Source organism: Hemiscyllium ocellatum, chromosome 12, assembly GCF_020745735.1.
Source record: "Hemiscyllium ocellatum isolate sHemOce1 chromosome 12, sHemOce1.pat.X.cur, whole genome shotgun sequence".
Classification (NCBI taxonomy): Eukaryota; Metazoa; Chordata; class Chondrichthyes; order Orectolobiformes; family Hemiscylliidae; genus Hemiscyllium; species Hemiscyllium ocellatum.
In genome coordinates, this window is record NC_083412.1 from 54724319 (window position 1) to 54748135 (window position 23817).

Sequence of the window (23817 nt, forward strand, 5' to 3'; positions counted from 1 at the left end):
CTACCCCTGGAACAAGAGGCCTGGGTTCAAGTCCCACCTGCTCCAGAGATGTGGAATAACATCTCTGAACAGGTTGGTTAGAAAAGTAGGTAGAATATTCCTGAGTGGAAGGTAGGATTATGATTCTAATAAAGCACTGCCACTGTCTGGACTACTCCGGAGAAATCTGGGGTACTCAGAAGAGCAGGGAGAATGATGCTGCATAGCCTTGCCATAATGGCATAACCTGTTCCACAAGCTAGATGGTGACCAGCTGAGCAGGAAGAAGGGAAAGAGGTCTTATGTGGTTCGGATGTTTGTCATTGACTTAAGAACTGTGGGACCAGAGAACACCACTCTTCTTATTATTAATGCTGTGCCTTAGCTTCTCTCTATCTCTGAACAACATAGTGTTCTTGTGGCCGCAATGCTAGAGTAGAAGCCAGCATAAATCAAATGTTTCTAACCAGATATGTAAAAGAACATTGCCGTATTTCAAAAATCAACCTATCACATTTGCACATTTGCTTCCTGATTGTCTGGTGGGTCCTTCCCCAGAGCTCCTGGGGAACTGGCTGAAGTTGGGAGAGGAGGGCTCTTTTAATGGTAGCCACAAAGGTATTCCAGCTGTCTCTGGCCTGACACCAGCCTATGCTGTAGGTAAAATGAGAATAAGCACTTCATAGGCTCTACCAATGCCCTCACAAAATCTCAAACTGGTTGGGGCAGGAAGGTAGGTACTGGAAGGTCCACGTACTGGGTTTTACAAACTGCTCCATGCCCTGAAACTCATCTTGGAGGGAGCATAGAATGACCAAGAAAAGCAAAGAACCTAAGAGGCCAGCAATTTACTTCCTAAAAGTAATACCTTAGGAGATCCAAATCTTCCCACAGATATCAGCCAGCTATATGTACAGTCCCCAAAAATCGTACTTGAATAGTACAGTGGAATAGAAGTCTGGTTAATCCCAGAGACTATAGAAGAACTGTAGAAAGATCAGCAAGTTCCCAAATCAAAGATAGCTTTTCGAGTGAGTGAGAAAATCGCTACTGCAATTAATTTCTATGCCAATGCTTCATTTCAAGGGACTACAGGCAACTTCTGCCAAATAAGTCAGTCCATTCTCACAGAAGGCAATTCACTAAGCAGTGATAAGAAACAAGGCTTGTATTTATATATTGTTGTGCCATTCACAACCTCAATATATCCCAAAGAACTTTGCAGTCAATGGAGTAGTTCTGAATTGTATTCACTGTTGCTAACCAGCCCAATTCATTATATAATGCAGGTGCAAGCAATTGAGTGAATAGTCCATTAATTCTCATTACATGGTTCAGATTTTATGATGCTGGAAGCAGTTCATTGCAATTAGATAGCCATAAGAGTCTCTAGTGTCAGTTCATGTCATTATACCAACTGGAAAAATCTCAATCCCTTAACTAGCAATTAGTGTGCAACTATAAGCAAGAGTTTTTACATGATAATGCCTGATGAACTTAAGAGTGCATTTAAGAGATTTACAATAGAGTACAGGAGAAAAGTCTTTACCTCGAGAATTGTGAGCCTGTGGAATTTACCTCCATCATCCAAAACTTGACTACCCTCATTCAAAGCTTGACTTGTGTGTCACTGAAAACAGAAGCCTCTGCAGTTATTACACACCCTCGAACACTATGCATTGTTGGAAAGCCCTTTCTGATATAAATGGGGATAGACTCTGCCACACTTGCCATCTGATGTATTCTTTCAAGGAGGCATTGTTGGCTACCTGACCTGCTGTGCTTTTCCAGCACCACACCTTTTGACTCTGATCTCCAGCATCTGCAGTCCTCACTTTCTCCAAGAAATGCCCTCTGTTTTATTGCAATGGCTGAATGGTCGCAGACACAATGGATGGGCATGGAATGAAGAAATAAAGACAGCTACAGGATATTGAACAACGTGATTCACTGTCTATGTTGCTCTAGTAAAGCAATGCATTCACACTCAATGGCATGACAAAGATTGTAACCACAGCCACCCCATTTGCTCATTTTTCCTAGTACCTTCTGATAGAGAGAATTAAATATAATTAGCTCTTATTGAGTAGAGAGCCACTTAACTTCCCTTACGCAAACAGTGGGTTAAATGATGAGATCTTGCAGACATCTACAATTCCAGCTTTGAAGGAGATGATGGATAAATATGCTCACTTTCATGTCCTGCTCTTGTATCACAGCTCTGGTTGTACTGGATGGCAGATTTCAGTGAGGATTTCATCACAGAGGTACAAACGCTCACACATGGCTCACCACAGAGACATGGTTAGAGAATTGCTTTTGCAAGGTTTGTAGCTCAGGTTGAGATTTAAGGTGTAGGTTTGCTCTCTGAGCTGTAGGTTTGATATCCAGACAAGTCGTTACCTGGCTAGGTAACATCTTCAGTGGCGACCTCCAAGTGAAGCGAAGCTGTTGTCTCCTGCTTTCTATTTATATCTTTCTCCTGAATGTGGTGATGTCAGGCTCTCTGAACACCTTGTCTTGGTTATTTCCAAGGAACTCTTCTTTTCATCCTTCTCCTCTCTTCTGCACCATCTTCTCCTAGTTTCCATAGCCTCTATTTATTCTCCAAGTCTTGATATATGGCCTATTGATACCACTTCTGGAAATAAGTAGTCTACCAGTATATAGAAAATATGGTCACCGAAAAGCATTCTACAACTGCCACGCTACTACTTGCTGACACTTGCAATTTGAAGTAACTACTGAAAATACCAGTTTCTTGTGGAATCATAACAAGTCACAGAAATAGACCCTTTGCTGACCAGGTATCGCAACTCAATCTAGTCCTACCTTGTCAGCACCTGGCCCATATCCCTCTAAACCCTTCCTATTCATATACCCACATAGATGCATTTAAATGCTGTAATTGTACCAGCCTCCAAAACTTCCTCTGGCAGCTCATTCCATACACATACCACCCTCTGCGTGAAAATGTTGCCCCTTAGGTCTCTTTTATATCTTTCCCCTCGCACCATAAACCTATGCCCTCTAGTTCTGGACTCCCCCACACCAGGGAAGAGACTTTGTCTATTTATCCTATCCATGTCCCTCATAATTTTGTAAACCTCTATAAGGTCACCCCGCAGCCTCTGAAGCTCCAGGGAAAACAGCCCCAGCCTGTTCAACCTCTCCCTATAGCTCAAATCCTCCAACCCTGGCAACATCCTTGTAAATCTTTTCTGAACCCTTTCAAGTTTCACAACATCCTTTCGATAGGAAGGAGACCAGAATTGCATGCAATATTCCAACAGTGGCCTAAGCAATGTCCTGTACAGCTGCAACATGATCTACCAACTCCTGTACTCAATACTCTGATCAATAAAGGAAAGCATACCAAACGCCTTCTTCACTATCCAATCTACCTACGATTCCACTTTCAAGGAGCTATGAACCTGCGAGGTCTCTGTTCAGCAACACTCCATAGGATCTTACCCTTAAGTGTAAAGGATTTGCTAAGATTTGCTTTCCCAAAATGCAGCACCTCGCATTTATCTAAATTAAACTCCATCTGCCACTTCTCAGCCCATTGGCCCAACTAATCAAGATCCTGTTGTAATCTGAGGTAATCTTCTACGCTGTTCACTCCACCTCCAATTTTGGTGTTATCTGCAAACTTATCAACTATACCTTTTATGCTCACATCCAAATCATTTATATAAATAATGAAAAGTAATGGACCGAGTACTGATCCTTGTGGCACTCTACTGGTCACAGGCCTCCAGCCTGAAAAACAACCCTCCACCACAACCCTCTGTCTTCTACCTTTGAGCCAGCTCTGTAGGCAAATGGCTAGTTCTCCCTGTATTCCATGAGATATAACCTTGGTAACCAGTCTCCCATGGGGAACCTTCTTGTATGTCTTACTGAAGTCCACATAGTTCATATCCATTTCTCTGCCCTCATCAATCCTCTTTGTTACTTCTTCACAAACTCAATCAAGTTAGTGAGTCATGATTTCCCATGTACAAAGCCATGTTGACTACCCCTAAACAGTCCTTGCCTTTCCAAACACATGTACATCCTGTCCCTCAGAATTCCCTTCAACAACTTGCCCACCACCAATGTCAGGCTCACTGATCTATATTTCCCTGGCTTGTCCTTACCATCCTTCTTAAACCATGGCATCACGTTAGTCAACCTCCAGTCTTCTGGAACCTCACCTGTGATTATCGTTGATACAAATATCCCAGCTATCACTTCCCTAGCTTCCCAAAGAATTCTTGGGTACACCTGATCAGGTCCTGGGGATTTATCCACTTTTATGTGTTTAAAGACATCCAGCACTTCCTTCTCTGTTGAACAGGTCAGATCCCAAAGTGAAAAGTGACTTGATAGGTCATCAATTTAATTTATTCCATTTGTTACTATGGTGATTAGTCATTGAACCATTGCATAAGCTTTTAATGGCTCCATCAAGTGTTACAAAAGATGATGTTTCTATAGATGTATCAGGGAATAGAGTTTGCGAATATACTTTTAACAAGTAGGTTTTTGTAATATCTTGTTTGTCCAAAACAGACCTGTAATCATGGAATTGGGTACAGATCCATCTTTGTGACTGTGTTGACTTTACAGTAAGTGACATATAATTAGTGTGATCGATCTAGCCTCAGCACCAACACAATAGAAGAGCTTTGGCTAGTAATGACTTGGTTGAATAACTTCATCATCCACCATAAACTTGATCTCTTCCCTCACTTCAGCGAACATTTGTAGGTTGAGTCTGTAAGGATGATGTTTTATGGGTAACACTCTCCTACTTTAACACCATATATGGGTAAAAACTTTTTTTTTCCTTTCAAGCCTATTACACAAAGTCATTCGGGGTTCTGTAATAGAATTTGGAAGTCACTTTGATAAGTTGTTGGGAGATAACACAATATTGCATATAATTTTTAAGCACCTCTGTATTAACCAGTTTGATAATGGGTGGGTCAAAGTTTGAATTTTCATTTTCTGATTCATTCCCATATAATTCTCACTAGTTTATTTCACTTCCTGTTTCTATCACTTCTATAAATATACTTCTGTTCTGATTATCTTCCCTACATTGAGGTGAGATTTCCATTTGTTGACTGTTTTCTTTGGGAAGATTCATGGTGGCTGGTCTGCTATCGTCCATTTTTTGACTTTTCTCACACAAACTTCTGCTCTTCAGCTCAATAAGCTATGGAACTGGCTGTTCAGCACTTGTCTCATTGAGTCGTCTGGCAGGAGAAGCAGAAATGGTCACCACCGCTGGAAAGTTGTAATGTTTAACACACTAACGCAACATGTGAACCCCAATTCAGATGGTACATGCCAAGAATGGCTCCTCATATTGTGATAGTCCAGAGTTATCCTGAAGGAAAAAGAAAAGAAAGGAAAGTTAACTTCCTGCTTTGTGATCAGGGACCTGAGGTGATGGAAAGGAAGGACATCCTTCCTCACAACTGATCAACAAAGGAGGCCAAGTCACCAGACTCAGACAGCCGGACTGAAATAGCAGCCAGGGTCAGTGCAGTATCCCTGGTTATAAAAAATGCCCAGCTGTGCAGGATGAGGGCAAGTGATTTGTGCTTTACAGGGGTAAGCTATCACAAGGCCACCACTGTTTGCCACTGCATATGGCTCTCACTAAGGTTTATGGACTACAACACATACTTCTGGATGCATCATGTCCACTCAACAGTTTTCACCCACCTCATCTTCCCAAAGTTCTCACACTTCCAACCCTCTGCACCTCCTACACAATCATTGAGGATACTTCATCACTTCTGCTGCTCTTGTGTCACCACCATCATATTCCCCTGATCTCATTGCAGTAAAATAAAAATCTCAAAAACAGGTTGGGCAAAGACCACAGTGATGGCAGCAATAATGCTCCTCGCTCCATATGAGGAGAAAATGTGTTGGCTGAACTGGATAACAGCACAATTGCTAATTTGGAGACGCAGAGACTTCAATGGGTAACCAACCCAAAGAGCTTCCTAATGTAAAAAGTGAGGTCTGCAGATGCTGGAGATCAGAGCTGAAAATGTGTTGCTGGTTAAAGCACAGCAGGTTAGGCAGCATCCAAGGAACAGGAAATTCGACGTTTCAGGCCAGAGCCCTTCATCAGGAATGGCACCCTCTCCTCATTCCTGATGAAGGGCTCTGGCCTGAAATGTCGAATTTCCTGTTCCTTGGATGCTGCCTAACCTGCTGTGCTTTAACCAGCAACACATTTTCAGCTCTGATCTCCAGCATCTGCAGACCTCACTTTTTACTCGAAGATTTTAACCTACTGCGAATCCTCTTGCAAGGATGCCTTCCTTGAAGAAGCTCTCTTCCTCCCTCTACAAGGATTTCAGTGAGTCTCTCTCTCACTGCACCCCCCAGGTCATCTCCTCTGCACAGAAGCACTTCAGCCACGTTCTCAAACAGACTCATCTCCATCGCCCCTCCCCCAAGTCCTTCCTCCATACCTTTTATCTTAGCCTGCCTGGCACCCTCTCCTCATTCCTGATGAAGGGCTCTGGCCCAAAACGTCGAATTTCCTGTTCCTTGGATGCTGCCTAACCCGCTGTGCTTTAACCAGCAACACATTTTCAGCTTCCTAATGTACCACTGTGTAACTTTCCCATTACTACCAATGCTAGTTCATTCTTAACCTACACAAATTTTTATCCCTTTTACATACTAATTCCCTTGCTGTATGTAGAGAGTGAATATTTGCCAAGAAGAGCCCAACACCAGAGATCCTCAGCTCTATCTCTGAAGAGGAATCTACTCTATCCTCAGAGAGTACACCAGCAAGGATTCTACCAACACCCTCAACCAGTTTAGAGGTTTCTACCTCAGTGGTTTCTCTAACTAAATTAGACTTGGGAGCACAATCTGGTGAGCACATCATTAACACATCTCTGCAGCTGGCTGAGGAAGAAATGCTCCAGGTCACTGACATTCAGAGGTCTAAATGCCAAAGGCCAAATAATCTGTGTCTGAGTATTTCCATTAGACAAGCTGTTTATTGCCGTGAAAAGCCAGGTCCAGCACATTCAATGTCTGCTGGAAATACATATGGTGCTGCATTTCATCACTCTAGCCATAGGTGCTCAGCATTCATAGAATCCCTACAGTGTGGAAACAGGCCATTTGGCCAATGAGTCCACACTGACTCTCCAAAGATTATCCCACCCAGACCCATTCCCCCCTACTCTATTAGTTTACATTTCTCCTAACTAAAGCACCTAGCTTACACATCCCTGAACATTATGGAGCAATTTAGCATGGCCAATCCACCTAACCTGCACATCTTTGGACTGTGGGAGCAAACCGGGGCACCTGGAGGAAACCTACACAGGCCCAGGGAGAATGTGCAAACTCCACATGGACAGTGGCCCAAGGCTGGAATCAAGCCCAGCTCCCAGACACTCTGAGGCAGCAGTGCTAATTACTGACCACCGTGCACACTTTCATATGTGTGAGTGGGGTAAGGACCCTTGACCTCATTCTAAGTTCTATTCTAGATTGGTGCTGGAAAAGCACAGCAGGTCAGGCAGCATCCGAGGAGCTGCCTGACCTGCTGTGCTTTTCCAGCACCACTCTAATCTAGACTCTGATTTCCAGCATCTGCAGTACCCACTTCTGCCTCATTGTAAGTTCCATTTCCCCTCGGGGTATCAAGGTGGTGCCAATTGTGTGAAGGAGCCACACTGAGGATCCCTAGATGCTTTCTTTCATAATGCTGCAGTGGTGTCCAGTTCTTCCACTTCCACGGTGCACTGTGATGCGATAACCTGCAGAAGTCAAGCCGAGAATGGAAAGCCCTCATCTGGGCAGGACATTCTCAGCAGGCCAGGGTTACATAGGCCCAAATATCCCACACAATCCAACATGGACAAGCATGTGTGCAAACTCCCTCCACCTCAGCTGCAGAAATCGGGTTCACACTTACATGTAGTGGAAGGGAAAGGAAAAAAGTTACCAAGGGCAAAAAAATAGAATGAGTGATACATTATTGTAAAGTTGTTTGCACTTTTGTGTGTTGTCTTGCAACTTAAAGTACCTGCTTTTGTGTTTTTGTCGATGTTGGACCTGGTGAAGTTGTACCCTTTTAAAGTAGGAGGAACCTCTTCAGACATCCCAAGAATGAAAGGTGTTGCAATTGCCACACATTGCTATCACGAACAAGCAACTTACTCCTTGACATCAGATCACATCAGACATCAGGGAACCTTGAACGTTGTTCACTTTGGCCAAAGCTTTTACAAAAGCTGCATGTGCAGGGATTGTGATAAGGCCTGTCCTGCATAAATGTTCCAACTTACACCAACTTTGTGAGTGAGGGCACAGAATCAGTGATGAATCCACACATCTCTAGAAGCAAAAAGATCATTCTATCAGCCTTTTGGCAGAGCAAAGCCAGGAGATGTATAATGGACAGTTCATGCATCCACTCTCCCTCATCATGCAGGGCTTATGCCTGAAACATCGACTCTCCTGCTCCTCAGATACTGCCTGACCTCCTGTGCTTTTCCAGCACCACCCTTTTCAACTCATTGTGCAGTGGTCTGCCGAGAAAAGCTGAACACAGAGTGCTCCCTTTCACAGGTTCAATGCTGAATGAGAGGATGCTCAAGCATTTCTTAGTCTACAGGCACACTGAAATATTGAAAAGTTATTGGTGATGGAAGAGTCTGAAGGAGGCTCCTCAGGATTTCTCTTAACCTGCTGGAGAGCATGACAGACTTAACTGCACAATATGTAGATCGATATGCTGACTAAAGCACTAAGTACCTGATCTTGTGCCATGTGAGATTAGTGCATAGTCTCACTGACAGCTTTATTCCCTAGCGGTTAGTATGACCTATGATGTATAGATACTTGAAAGTGCAATCAGATGGATAAAGAAACATGTGTTTAGCAACAGAGAAGGTGAAGATGTGCAACAATAACAATATTGCTTACCCTTTGTACTAAGCAGGGGCTGTTTGCCATATTACCAATAGATTGTTACACAAGTAAAGGAAGTCCAAACCAAGCTCATTCATCCTGGAAATGGTGGTCAATTAGGTAATCTCTCACATCTCAAACTTGACAGTGCATTGCCCTGTCACCCTCTCTCAGATGCCCTGCCCAAAACTCCAATTCTTCATCGGCATCTTCATCTCCAGAAGATTGCTGTCAATTTCCCAGGATAGCCCTCCTCTGTCTCCTGAGGTTGTGAATGGTATAGTCTGCCTCAATGATTCGGCACACCCTTCCTGGGGTATGCTGCAAGGCTTTACTGGAGTAACACAGACACTGAAACCTCATTTAAAAGGAGGTGATAGGGCAATGATAAAATGTCAGCAGCATTGACTCTTCATTTCCAGAATCTGACATTAGTGGTCACATATAATTTGAACATTGATGAGGTCTGCAGGCTGGTGATGGGACATTGTCAAAGCAACTTAAGTGCAGTTGATGGATGCCCACTGACCAAGCTACTTAATTCTCCATGTTAAGGGGAAAAGATATGAATAACTGTGATCTGGGGAAATTTCTTCAGTTAAATCCCGTACATACTTTTGGATTGAAGGTTTGGGTGAAGCCACACAGTCTGGGTTCTGTTTGAAACCTCCATATACATCGTATCATCCTCTGCCACCTATATACAGACCCCACCACTAGGGTTATATCACCCTCCCCACTCCTATCAGCGTTTCGGAGAGACCTTTCCCTCCGTGACTCCCTTGTCACATCCACATATCCCCCACCAGCCCATGCCCCATTCCCACCACCTTCCCCTGTCAATGCAAAAAGTGCAAAATGTGTACCTACACCTCCCCCACTCACCTCCGTCCCAGGCCCAAAGGATTCTTCCACATCCCACAGAGGTTTACCTGTACTTCCACAAATGTCATCTCCTGTATCTGTTGCACCTGATGTGGTCTCATCTACATCAGGAAGACAAGATGACAACTTGCAGATTGTTTAAGTGAACATATCTGGGACACCCGCACCAACCAACCCCACTGGCCTGTGGCTGAACACTTCAACTCCCCCTCCCATTCCACTAAGGATATGCAGGCCTTAGGCCTCCTCAATCGCCAAATCCTCACCAACCGATGCCATGCAGGAAGAACACTTCGTCTTCCGCCTTGGGACCTTGCAACCATATGGGATCAATGTGGGTTTCCCCAGTTTCCTCATTTCTTCTCCCCCAACCTTACCCCAGTACCAAGCCTCCAACTCGGCACCACCCTCTTTGGCTGTCCATTGTCTTTGCCATCTATCCTTTTCACCTTCCTCTCTGACCTATCACCTTCTCCCCCCCCTTCATCTACCTATTGCATTCCCACTACCTCCCCCCCCAACCCCACCCATCCTTCTATTTATCTCTCAGCCCCCCCCAGCCCACAAGCCTTATTCCCGATAAAGGGCTTATGCATCAATTCTCATGCTCCTTGGATGCTACCTGGCCTGCTGTGCTTTTCCAGCACTACACTCTCAACACTGTTTGAAATTAGCATGAAATTCAGCTTTTTGGTCGATATATGTATGGAATGGCCACCCAGTCCTTCTGAACAGACCTCCTGCTCTAGCAGGTGACACAGTTCAGTGAAGGTGGCCTGGGATATCTTTAATCAGCACCTACACTGTCTTTCAAGTGTTGTAGAAAATGAGAGTGAGGCTTGTAAGATGCATATCCTTCTACTCTGTCTCCTTCAGGGATCTTCACCTGGTGCCTCCCCTGGGCTGTGCACCAGCTGCTGTTCTTATTGGTCTTCCTGACAACATTGGACTCTCCTCCTGCATTGTCTTCACGTTTAACTAGGCCACAGAACCCCAGCCTCACTGATGGTGAGGTGAGCAGATAATCTGTGGGGAATGTCAGGAGAAGAACACCAGTTCATTAACAGGTCTCCTGAGTCCTCACATTAATCACAGTGAAGCTTCAAGCTATGCAATATGACATGGAGGCTTCCCATGTAGAATTAAGTTAATGTACTTTTCAATGATTAGTCACTTTTCCTCAATAACAACTAAGGAATTCTGTTTAACTGTGATCACTTCTAGTTTTTTTTCTGTCAGGCAGAAAGCCATACGGTCAGGTCAAACATACGGGCAATGGTTTATTATTTATTGTAGTTTTTTTTATGGCTCAAATGAGTATAACTTCTGATTGCTTGAGGTAAAAAAAACACTTTTACTCAAAGGCAAAGCTTGTTTTAAAATGATTTGTTTTGTAATAATATGTAAAAGACCTAAATATATAAATATATAGGTTTTTATGTGTCCATTGTATATGCATATATATATATGTAACTTTAGAATTAGGTTTTGCCTTGATATATGTAGGCTTGTGGATGTTTTGATATTTTCATAAGTATTGATTGGGCCATTTGAATTGATAGATAATCGCTAGCAGGGGAAGTTACATCCATAGACTAATGTTTAAATGGCCTCACTGGTGCCATTCTATCTTGACAATAAGCTATAAAGTTGATAAACTATGAGGGATAGGTTGTCATAAGTGGGATAATCTTACAAAATCATTGACAAGTGAAAGAATGTATCAGGAGACAATAGAAAATGATATCACTAATATAGCCATCATTGCTAAAGAAGCCAAACAGAATTGGACATAGGTGACCTCAATAGTCAAAGTTTGACCATTAACTGTTCATGCACTAAATAGCCAAACAAAGTTCAACATACCTCTGATGATGCAGTGGCTAATAAGTGTTAATAATGCATGGATTTTGTTGATCTGAAAGAGGAAGAGAGAATACAGCAGAACATAAGATAATAGGAAAGAACAAGAGATCTGTGCTCAGTCAACTAATTTCACAAACTGACATCCCAAAGTGGATAGGATAGAAACTATTGCTTTGATTATATTTATTTTGTACTTGATACAATGAACTTACTAAATTTTGTAAAACTTGGTAAAACATTTTTAAAAACTGGAATAGGTCTTGAAAATAATCAGGACTCAATCTATAATTGAAATACCTAAGTGTACTTTTAATCATCAATAAAGTGATGGAAAAGGTCATCGACAGCATGATCATTACCTGCTCACTAATGTTCGATTTGGTTTCTACCAGGGTCACTTAGCTCCTAACCCAATTGACAGCCTTAATTACTTTTGATGTGACATTGACATAGCAAGATATAGTATCATAGCATTCCCACCCCCTTGACTATTCAATGCTTTAACTGTGACAAGCTGCCTGCCTCTCTCTTTACTAAAAGGCAATGCAAGCCATACAGGCTGTCAGCCCACAATAAAGTACAAATGGATTGAGTACCATGACATCAAGCTAAGAGCCAAAAGTTGCAAGTATTTTGAATCAAGCTGTTGAGAAATGTAAGATATTTCCAGCACAAGTAGGACTTCTGGCTTGGATGCAGGGGCATGAGCGCAGAGCCATAACAGCCCTGTGCTATAAAATGCATCCTTAGTAGATGAACAAAACACATGTGCATCACTACTTGTAAATTACACAGCAGAAGCATGCAAAGTACTTCCAAACCCAGATAATAGAAATACAAGACAAGTCAAATTCCAAATTCTAGAGTATAATCTGTTTTACCAGACAATAAACTTTCTTTTTGAAATTTTATTGCCATGGTGATCAGTCTCTGAACGTATTCACGAGAGGCTGACAATGTAACTTAGCGGAAGAACACAAGTTTATTACATAAAACAACAGGGAATAAAAGCTATAGTATTCTTACACAGGCTGTGGGCATTGCTGATCAGGCCAGCATTTGTTACCCATCCTTAATTACCCTTGAATTGAGTTGCTTTCTAGGCCATTTAACAGTCAACAGATTTGAACTCACAAATAAGCCTGAGCCAATAAGGTTGAAGATATCTTACCTTAAAAGGACACTAGTAAACCAGATGAGTTTTTAACCATTATCAATGGATGAGCATCTTTTGATTCCAGATTTAATTGAATGCAAAGTTCACCATCTGCCATGATAGGATTTGAACCAATTCCCCAGAACCAGCTTAGGGCACTACTTCACCACACAATTTGGAAAGCTCTTAAAAAGAAAGATTCAATCCTTTTTCCAGTGATATCCTTTACTCTCAACATCAGTAAATTATCACTCTTACATTTATTTTCGATTGCTTTATCTACTGATGAAGTGATAAGTCTTTGCTTTTGGCAAATTTCTGCACATTCACCAGATATGATTAGATTAGATTAGATTACTTACAGTGTGGAAACAGGCCCTTTGGCCTAACAAGTCCACACCGACCCACCGAAGCGAAACCCACCCATACCCCTACATTTGCCCCTTACCTAATATGACTCTCACTACTACTGTAACTTTCTGAGAGACACAGGATAAATCATTGATCTTTCTCACTAAACTCTAAGGAGAAACCTCAGGTCCTTTGACTGCTTTTGGACTGCAAAACAGAATATTTGCTGGTTTGGAATTTTTTTCTGAACTGAATTTGCTTCTAGCTCTGAGTTCTCCACCTGGGTCATAAATGCCCAACTTGGTAAGCAATTATTAATTATCCCACCAGATATTCTGTCTAGTCATTTAGTGAAGCCACGTAACTTCTTGGATTTGCTCTTCTGACTCATTGCTAAAATAAGCTGAGTTTCTGAACCATTAAAAAAACCCTGTATCCACAGAATTAAGACCAAAAACCCACTTACCTCTACTTTAGAATCCAAGTTTTCTAAACAATAATAATATATTATAATCCTTCATCACAATACACGAAGGAGTGCAATGCATTTGAATTTTTCAGACTGAATCTATCTAAAAAAAACTGGACAATTCTTCCATCAGAACAATCAAAAGGAATTATGTACCATACCTATTCAATCTGACCCTGTTCTGTTTGCTGAACATTCAGAATGCACATCCAAGATTCTTCCTGGCTTTTTCCAAGTGCAAGCTTGATAATTCTATTCTCAGTTAATTGTTTAATTGTATTTGAGAATAACTTTGCAAAATTAAACAGTAAAATTTCCCAAAACATCAAAGTTGGGTTATCATTGCCATTAAACTTTACTAAATGCTTAACGTTTAGATATTTTTAATCAAGATAGAAAGGGAACAGCTATAATTATTTTTGAAAATATAGATGCTAGATTTAATCACAAAATTAGAAAATAGATATTATTTTCCAAAATAAACACTTTACTAAAGAAATCCTATCTCTGAAAGCATAGAAGAAATAAAGTTAACTTTGTAATTCATTTCAGTTAAACAGATCATGGTTATTGCATCATTAGTGCTTTAAACTTTGTATTTGAGAAGTTAATTAACATAGTTTTATGAATTGTAAGCATTCTGATTAATTCTTTTGATGCCTGCCATAGAATGTGTGCAGTCTATTATAAAAGTCTGTTTCATGCTTAACATCAGTTTTGGATTAGGAATCAGGTAGCTTACCCTGAAATGAAATGCAATTCAAATGCAATTGAAGATAGCAGCTGGATGAAACTACATCTCCCACTACATCTCCCTTACTAAATGATCATTCCTTCTGATGGTGCTATATGCTTCCCTCTTTCACCTTACTATGTTCCAAGGTTCTTCAATGCAGTATCTCCAGCATTGAAGAATGACAACAGAATGTATATTCTAAGAAGAAACATTCAGTAACTCACCAAGTCTCCTTCCACAGCAATCTCCACACATCCAACCTCTCCCCCATGGAAGAACAAAGATTGTAGGTGCACAGGAACACTGACATCTGAAAGTTCCCTTCCAAGTTACACACCATGCTGTTTGGAAATATATCACCTTTCCTTAAGGTTGTTAGGTCAAAATCCTGGAACTCCCTCCCTAACTCTAGCAGTTCAAGAAGACATCTCGCTATCATCTTCCTTTGGACAATTAGTGATGGACATAAAATGTTGACCTTGCCAATTATCAGGATTATCGGCTGGTACCTTGGGCTTATCCAAAGGACTATTGAAGTAATCTGGCATTTTCACAATACAGGTTAAAGACACCTGTAATCATAGCATCCTGCCTGTGAAATGCATACAGACTCCAACTGTGTGGGATACAAATCTTGGTCATGAGCAACTTTGACCATGTTATTGATCATTACAGATTGAGATCTCCATGAAGCAAAAGTAATTGTAGGTGACCTTAAGGTGTCATTTGTGAGTCACAATTCACAAAGACAATCCAAGATTTCATTGCCTGAACAAGGGCACGGAGTTGATTTCCTCTCACTTTGGACTGTAAGTATTTCACAACATTCCTTTATATGCAATGCTGTTTTTCTTTGGTGATGTTGGGAGTGGGATGGAAAGCAAAGATATCAATAATTATCTAGCACTTACATCCAATCTCCTATTGACTTTACACGACATAGCTTGTGCTGCAATTATCATAATAGAGTCACAACATGTCATAAGCCCATGTAGAGGCATTCCCTGGACCTCCTTGGAATGTTGAAAATGTAACTCTCTATGGGCGAGGAGTTTAGGAAAGGCAAAGTTAACAAAGGGGTGGGGCTGTTCTTCCTGCAAGGAGGAAGAGAGATGGATGAAGTAATTATATGCAGGGGTTTATGCCCTATCCCCTTTTTTGAATCTGTATTAGCTTAATACTAATTAACCCATCTGCTTAATGTAGAGTGGAGGGAGCTTATTTCTTTTTTTTAAGAAATTAGAGACACTGAATGTGGACCACATTTGCAGACATTCACCGTCACAATACAGTGATGGATGAGGCTACCTCAACCCATCAAGCCATTCATCAATACCACATTTCAGTTTTGGGGGAGTACTGTGGAAATATTAATTGTAGTGAGTGTCAGGAATCTCAAAACCACTGAGCCTCGGTACATCTAAGTAAATTATGATAAAAATTATATTAAGACTTACATGCCCTGGTATTCTAAAACAGTTGATTGAAATAGTTATCTGAAAACTTAAAGGGATTCTGTGAAATGATAAAGTTTTTGCACATATTCTCAATGGTTTCAATGCAAGGTAATAGTTAATGACTTTAAGGGATTTAAGAGAATATTGAATTTGGACAAATTTACATATAAATATATAAAATATCCAGAATCAGTTATCAAATGACTTTAAAAGAAAACTGTGGGTCATTTTAGAGGAAGAACAAGCAACGTATGTTGTGCCTGACTCAAACAGAAATGCTTGATTTCTGTTTTAAAATGTTAGAAGATTATGTTCCATGGATAACAAATCTCTACAGATCTCTGGAATTAGATATGATGGTAATAGTTAAGTTGCAAAATTGGAAGAGACAAAAAAATTAAGGGTGGCGACTGGTGGCAGAAGACAAAAGAATCAGACTAATGGATTGAAACAGCAATTGAGGTTAAAGTGCATTTTAGTGAAAAGGAAGTTTAGATGAGAGCACCAAACTGATAGGTTTCTCTTGGAGTAGATGAGAGCACCTAACTGATAGGTTTCTCTTGGAGATGTTTGTATCCTTGTCCTCCTATTTAAGCAAGACTGAATTGGTGATCAAAACACTACCTGAGGCACCAGGATCATACATGGACAGATAAATAAAATCTCATAGATCATTTGATAAGATCACATAGGAGGCAAGAATGCATGACATGTACTTGCGACACCGATGTAAGTGTGCAAAGTGAATGTTACCTCAGAGGTAACAAACATGTGATGGTACAAAAACATGCATGACAGTCCCAGTCTCAGCTATGTACAGGTACACCTATTTGTCAAAAGGGTTAGGGGCTTGGAAAAACACTAAAAAAAAGTTTAAATGATGACACTGACACAAAATCCATAGAGAAACTGATTTTAAAACAATGAAAGTAGTATTAGTGAAAGGGATGTAAAAAGAATTAAAATCAAAATAAAATGTGTAATTGGCTATTATGTCAAAATGTTACAGAAATGAAAGAATGTGGACTCTGGGAGGAGGAATAGTGGACTGAGTGAAAGGGCCCATCGGATGTCATACTGATACCCCATCTTGACTAATGCTTGATTTGATTTGTATGACTAAACCAATAAGTCGAATTGTAATGTCTTAGGACAGTTCATGTATGTGAAAGAAGGCCGAGCTAAGACAGAAGGAGCAGGAGCAGCGGAGGAAGTGACGTTGACCGGAGGGGCAGCCAGGAAGGAAAGCAGTGACCATATATATCAGCAAGGCGGCTAAACCCGAGACTCTACTACTGTAGTGTCTCCCACCCGCCCTCTTCCTCTAACCTAGTTAATAAGTAGGAAGAGCGGGAGCGACGACCAGGGGACTGCTGGTAATATATCTGGGCAGTGGCTGAACCTGAAACACTACACGTGTTGTGTCTCTCCCCACCCCCACCCAACCAAAAATAGGACTCTGGTTTGTTAAGGTAAGGATTTTCTATTTCTTTATCAGTGAATGGTTAAAAATTTACTTTTTATGGTTTATCTATTAATTGGTTTTTAGAAAAAGACTATAGCAGAGAGGTATTAGAAAGTATTTAAACTCAAACCTATACAAAGTAATAAAGTAATTAACTAAGCAGAGATGGCTGGGCAGGTGATGTGCTGTAGCTGTATGATGTGGGAGCTGGCTGATTCCACTGTGAATGGCAGTGACCACATCTGCAGCAAGTGTTGGTTGCTGGAAGAACTCCGGCTCAGAGTTGATGATCTGGAATCTGAGCTTCAAACACTGCGGCACATCGGTGAGGGGGAGAGTTACCTGGACGCTTTGGTTCAGGAGGCAGTCACACCTGGGAGATTAAGTAATTCACATTCAGTTAGTGATCAGGGACATCAGAGTGTGACTGTAAGTGAGGCAGGCAGGGGGAACTTGAGTTCAGGAGTGCAGGAGCCTCAGCCCTTGACCTTGTCCATCAGGTATGAGATTCTTGCTCCCTATACGGATGAGGAAAAGGGCTCTGGACAGGATGAGCCAGCTGATCATGGCACCATGGTGCAGAAGGCTATTCAAGAGAGGGGAGCAAAAAGACAAGTAGTTGTGATAGGGGATTCTATAATTAGGGGGACAGATAGTATCCTTTGCAAGCCGGATCGGGAGTCTCGCATGGTGTGTTGCCTGCCCGGTGCCAGGGTGCGGGACATCTCCGACCGGCTTGAAAGGATATTGGAGCGGGAGGGGGAGGATCCAGTTGTTGTGGTCCACGTTGGGACTAACAACGTAGGCAAAGCTAGGGTAGAGGACCTGTTTGGGGATTATCAAGCACTAGGAAGGAAATTGAAGTACAGGTCCTCAAGGGTCATAATCTCCGGATTACTGCCCGAGCCACGTGTCAATTGGCATAGGGATAAGAAAATTAGGGAAATAAACACGTGGCTAGGAGATTGGTGTGGGAAAGAGGGATTCCATTTCATGGGGCATTGGCATCAGTTTTGGAACCGGGGGGATCTGTAGGGACGGTCTCCACCTGAACCGATTTGGTACCAATGTTCTAGCGAAGAGGATAAATAGAGTGGTCAGTAGGACTTTAAACTTCTGAGTTGGGGGGAAGAGAAAGTGAAAGCGTCAGGGAGTACGGCGTTAAATGGAAAGATAAGCAGGAGGATAGCATGTATGCAGGATTTAACCTTGAGGCAGATTAGAAATGCAACAAAAAGGAAGGACAACTTAGGACATCTTATGACTTCCAATATCTCTAATGATAAGAATGTTAGCATTAAGGCACTTTACCTGAATGCTTGTAGCATTCGTAACAAAGTAGATGAACTAACGGCACAGATCATCGTGAATGGTTATGATGCGGTAGCCATCACAGAGACATGGTTACAGGGGGGTCAGGACTGGCAGTTAAACATCCAAGGATTTACAACTTATCGAAAAGACAGGGAAGTGGACAGAGGGGGTGGGGCTGCCTTGTTAGTTAAGAACAAAATTAAATCTATGGCACTGAATGACATAGCGTCGGATGATGTGGAGTCTGTGTGGGTGGAATTGAGGAACCACAAAGGCAAAAAAACCATAATGGGAGTTATGTACAGACCTCCTAACAGTGATCAGGACCAGGGCCGCAACATGTACCGGGAAGTAGAAAAGGCATGTCAGAAAGGCAAGGTCACGGTGATCGTGGGGGACTTCAATATGCAGTGGACTGGGTAAATAATGTTGCCAGTGGATCCAAAGAAAGGGAATTCTTGGAATGCTTACAGGATGGCTTTTTGAAACAGCTTGCCATGGAGCCCACAAGGGAGAAGGCTATTTTGGACCTAGTGCTATGTAATGAACCAGACTTTGTAAAAGATCTTAAAGTAAGGGAACACTTAGGAAGCAGAGATCATAAAATGGTAGACTTCAGATTGCAGTTTGAAAGAGAGAAGGCAAAATTGGATGTAATGGTTTTACAGTTAAACAAAGGTAATTATGAGGGCATGAGAGAGGAACTGACAAAAATAGACTGGAAGCAGAGCCTAGCAGGGAAGACAGTAGAGCAAAAATGGCAGGAGCTTGTGGGTATAATTGAGGACATAGTACAGAGGTTCATCCCCAAGAAAAGAAAGATTATCTGGAGAGGGATTTGACAGCCATGGCTGACAAAGGAAGTCAGGAAATGTATCAAAGAAAAAGAGAGATCCTATAAAGTGGCCAAGAGCAGTGGGAAATCAGAAGTTTGGGAAGGCTACAAAAACAAACAGAGGATAACAAAGAGAGAAATAAGGAAGGAGAGGATCAAATATGAAGGTAGGCTAGCCAGTAATATTAGAAATGATAGTAAAAATTTCTTTCAATACATAAGAAACAAACGACAGGCCAAAGTAGACATTGGGCCACTTCAAACTGATGAAGGCTAGTGATGGGAGATAAGGAAATAGCTGGAGAACTTAATAAGTACTTTATGTCAGTCTTCACAGTGGAAGACATGAGTAATATCCCAACAATTAAAAGGAGTCAGGGGGCTGAGTTGAGTATGGTTGCCATTACAAAAGAGATAGTGCTATAAAAGCTAAAAGGTCTTAAAATGGACAAATCTCCTGGTCCTGACAGGCTACATCCTAGAGTTCTGAGGGAGGTGGCTGTGGAAATAGCGGAGGCATTGGTTGAGATCTTTGAAAAGTCACTGGAGTCAGGGAAATTCCCGGATGTTTGGAAGACCGCTGTTGTAACCCCATTGTTCAAGAAAGGATCAAGACAAAAGATGGAAAATTATAGACCAATTAGCCTAACCTCGGTTGTTGGTAAAATTCTAGAATCCATCGTTAAGAGATCTAAATTCTTGGAAGAGCAGGGTCGAATTAGAACAAGTCAACATGGATTTAGTAAGGGGAGGTCATGCCTGACAAACCTGTTAGAATTCTTTGAAGAGGTGGCAAGTAGGTTAGAACAGGGAAACCCAGTGGATGTGGTCTATCTAGACTTCCAAAAGGCCTTTGATAAGGTGCCATATGGGAGGCTGCTGAGCAAGGTGAGGGCCCATGGTGTTCGAGGTGAGTTACTGGCATGGATTGAGGATTGGCTGTCTGACAGAAGGCAGAGAGTTGGGATAAGAGTTTCTTTTTTGGAATGGCAGCCGGTGGCAAGTGGTGTCCCACAGGGTTCAGTGTTGGGGCCGCAGCTGTTCACGTTATATATTAATGATCTGGATGAAGGGACTGGGGGCATTCTAGCGAAGTTTGCCGATGATACGAAGTTAGGTGGACAGGCAGGTAGTACTGAGGAAGTGGGGAGGCTACAGAAGGATCTAGACAGTTTGGGAAAGTGGTCCAGGAAATGGCTGATGGAATTCAACGTGAGCAAATGCGAGGTCTTGCACTTTGGAAAAAAGAATACAAGCATTGACTACTTTCTAAATAGTGAGAAAATTCATAAAGCCAAAGTACAAAGGGATCTGGGAGTGCTAGTCAAAGATTCTCTAAAGGTAAACATGCAGGTTGAGTCCGTGATTAAGAAAGCGAATGCAATGTTGTCACTTATCTCAGAGGGTTGGAATATAAAAGCAGCGATGTGCTACTGAGACTTAATAAAGCTCTGGTTAGGCCCCATTTGGAGTATTGTGTCCAGTTTTGGGCCCCACACCTCAGGAGGGACATACTGGCACTGGAGCGTGTACAGCTCCAGTGTACACGGATGATCTCTGGAATGGTAGGTCTAACATACAAGGAATGGCTGAGGATCCTGGGATTGTACTCATTGGAGTTTAGAAGGTTAAGGGGCGATCTAATAGAAATTTACAAGATAATATATGGCTTGGAAAGGGTGGACCCTAAGAAATTGTTTCCGTTAGGTGGGGAGACTAGGAACCTTAAAATTAGAGGGGGTCAATTCAGAACAGAAATGCGGAGACATTTCTTCAGCCAGAGAGTGGTGGGCCTGTGGAATTCATTGCCGCAGAGTGCAGTGGAGGCCGGGACGCTAAATGTCTTCAAGGCAGAGATTGATAAATTCTTGATGTCACAAGGAATTAAGGGCTACGGGGAGAATGTGGGTAAGTGGAGTTGAAATGCCCATCAGCCATGATTAAATAGTGGAGTGGACTCGATGGGCCGAATGGCTTTACTTCCACTCCTATGTTTTATGGTCTAAGACTCAGGTGGTGTAGGAGGGTGCAGTAAGGGTACCCCACAAAAAATAAGAAAGTGGGAAGCACAAGCTGAAGGTAAAGCCTGATGAATGTTAGAGCTATATTGTTTGATACCATGTATATTGTAGCTTAAAGGGATTACTTGTGCATAGAGGTAGTTACCACTCAGTGACATGATCACTCATACAATTGGCAAGGAAGGAAATATGTCGAAGAAGTAAACTCAAGATGGATATAGGTGAAGAGAGCTGGAGAAATTTTAAATCCATGTAGGCTGTTATTTTGCTGTTACTGGATGGAGTGGGAACTGGAGGATAAAGGAAGGCAAATTAAGGAACCTGAATTTGGAGTACACTCCATTTTAGAGCAAATTATGTAAATAAATTAACTGAGAACGTGTAAAATTGACTAACAGCCAGATAGACTCGCACACTTTATTTTCCTTTTCTCCCTCTCACAGTTTTGAGGACCCTCAGCAGGAATGGGATCCTCATCTCCAGGATGGGAGCCGGAGTAGTTTAAATTGTGTGTGAGACACGTTACATGGTGACTGTAATTAAGGGTATTACTGCCATCAGCGTTAAGCATGAAAATGCTAATCCTCTGGGGGCTCCTCTCAATTTTGAGCCCACCGAAGGCAGACAGGCACATGGCATGACTTGTTGGTTCCACCGGGGTCTTGGCAGTACATCAGGGGTGGGAGATATTTAAGGGTTGGCCCCCAAAGGTCACTGCAATCATTAATTTGATGTTACTCCCTATTGTTATATTGCTCATAATGATGATAGTTATTTTAATTGTAGTTTTAATCTTCTGATATGGGTTACATCCTTTTATTATACATTCTCGCATGGCTGTCACTAATTTGAGTCTGCATCTGCAGTTGTAACATGCTGCTGTGAATTATCATCGGGGTGGATTGTATAGGATAGGCTGAAAGGCTAACATTGATGATAGTTTAGATCAGACTGGTGCTGGAAAAGCACAGCAGGTCAGGCAGCATCCGAGGAACAGGAAAATCGACATTTCGGGCAAAACTCCTTCATCAGGCATAGAGTTTTAAGAGCTTCAGGGCAGAGGAGATGACCTGGGGGTTGCAATGAAAGAGAGACTCACTGAGATTCTTGTGGAGAGAGGAGGAGAACTTTTTTTAAGGTAGGCATCCTTGCAAGATGATTCGCAGCCAACATTGAAGATATTTGACAGCTGCATGGCTGTGAAGGAGTCCGGTCGAAGACGCACAATCAAAGTTGCTTTCCTGCACTTGCTCAGCTTGTTTTCTGTGCTGGCTGTTTGTTACACTTGATGAGAGAGAGAGAGTTTTGTTCCAAGTCATCGGACTTCACCGTGGACCGGCATCGTGAACATTGCCTCTGGACCAGATGTTGATCGAGGGGTCCCTGATGGGCAGGTGGGCACAAGGCTCATTGCTTTCTTTCCCTTCCTTTTTCGTCTTTATTTAATTACTTAATAGATGTACATATTTCAGTCTCTTTTTTCCTTTCTTTTCATTTTATAATTATTACTCAATAAACCTTCATATTTAAGCAAATTGCTGTTTTCACACCTTCTCTTAACTACATTTAGCCAAATCCAAAAAAAACCCATTTGGATACACTCTGTGATCCAAGACAATGTTGTGCTAAACGTTGATGTATCTGGCTGTTTCCAAGGACCGACTGGGGAGCTGCGTGAATCTCACAATCCTTGACCTGTAGATGTATCGGGGCTGTTACTGATACAGTTTGTGCTGGATCACAATCTTCCTCCTGTTTCCCTGTGACGACGTTGGTGCTGCTGCCTGGGCAGGAGGCTTTGACAACCTCACCAGCTCCCCCCGGGACAGGGCACCACAGATATACACACATGAGATTGTGAGCCCTGTATACAAACACAGTGGACTTCATCAACAGGAAAGCATCATTCCATCAAGTCACCTGTGACCATCAGTACCACATCTCAGACGTCCACCCCAGGTACTCTAGGAGCTGCCATGGTGCTTACACTCTTCAGAACTCTCCATTTCCTGATTTGTTCCAAGAGGTGGGTTGCTGAACAAAGATGGTTACTGGGAGACAAAGTCCACCCTCTGCCACCATAGTTAGTGACTCCATGACATAAGCCCCAGACAGAGGCTGACTGTAGATACAAGGCAGGTCATCATTCCAGTAGAGCTATATGGAGGAGAGAAGCCTCCTGAAGATGAGGTTCCGATATTTGGGTAGGTCTGGGGAGGGGCCTTGCTGTACCATCCACACAGAGTGTGCTGAGTAACGCCTGTGTGCTGTACTGTACTGTGTACAACTGGAACCGGCAAAGACGGGATCTGATGGACTCTGAAG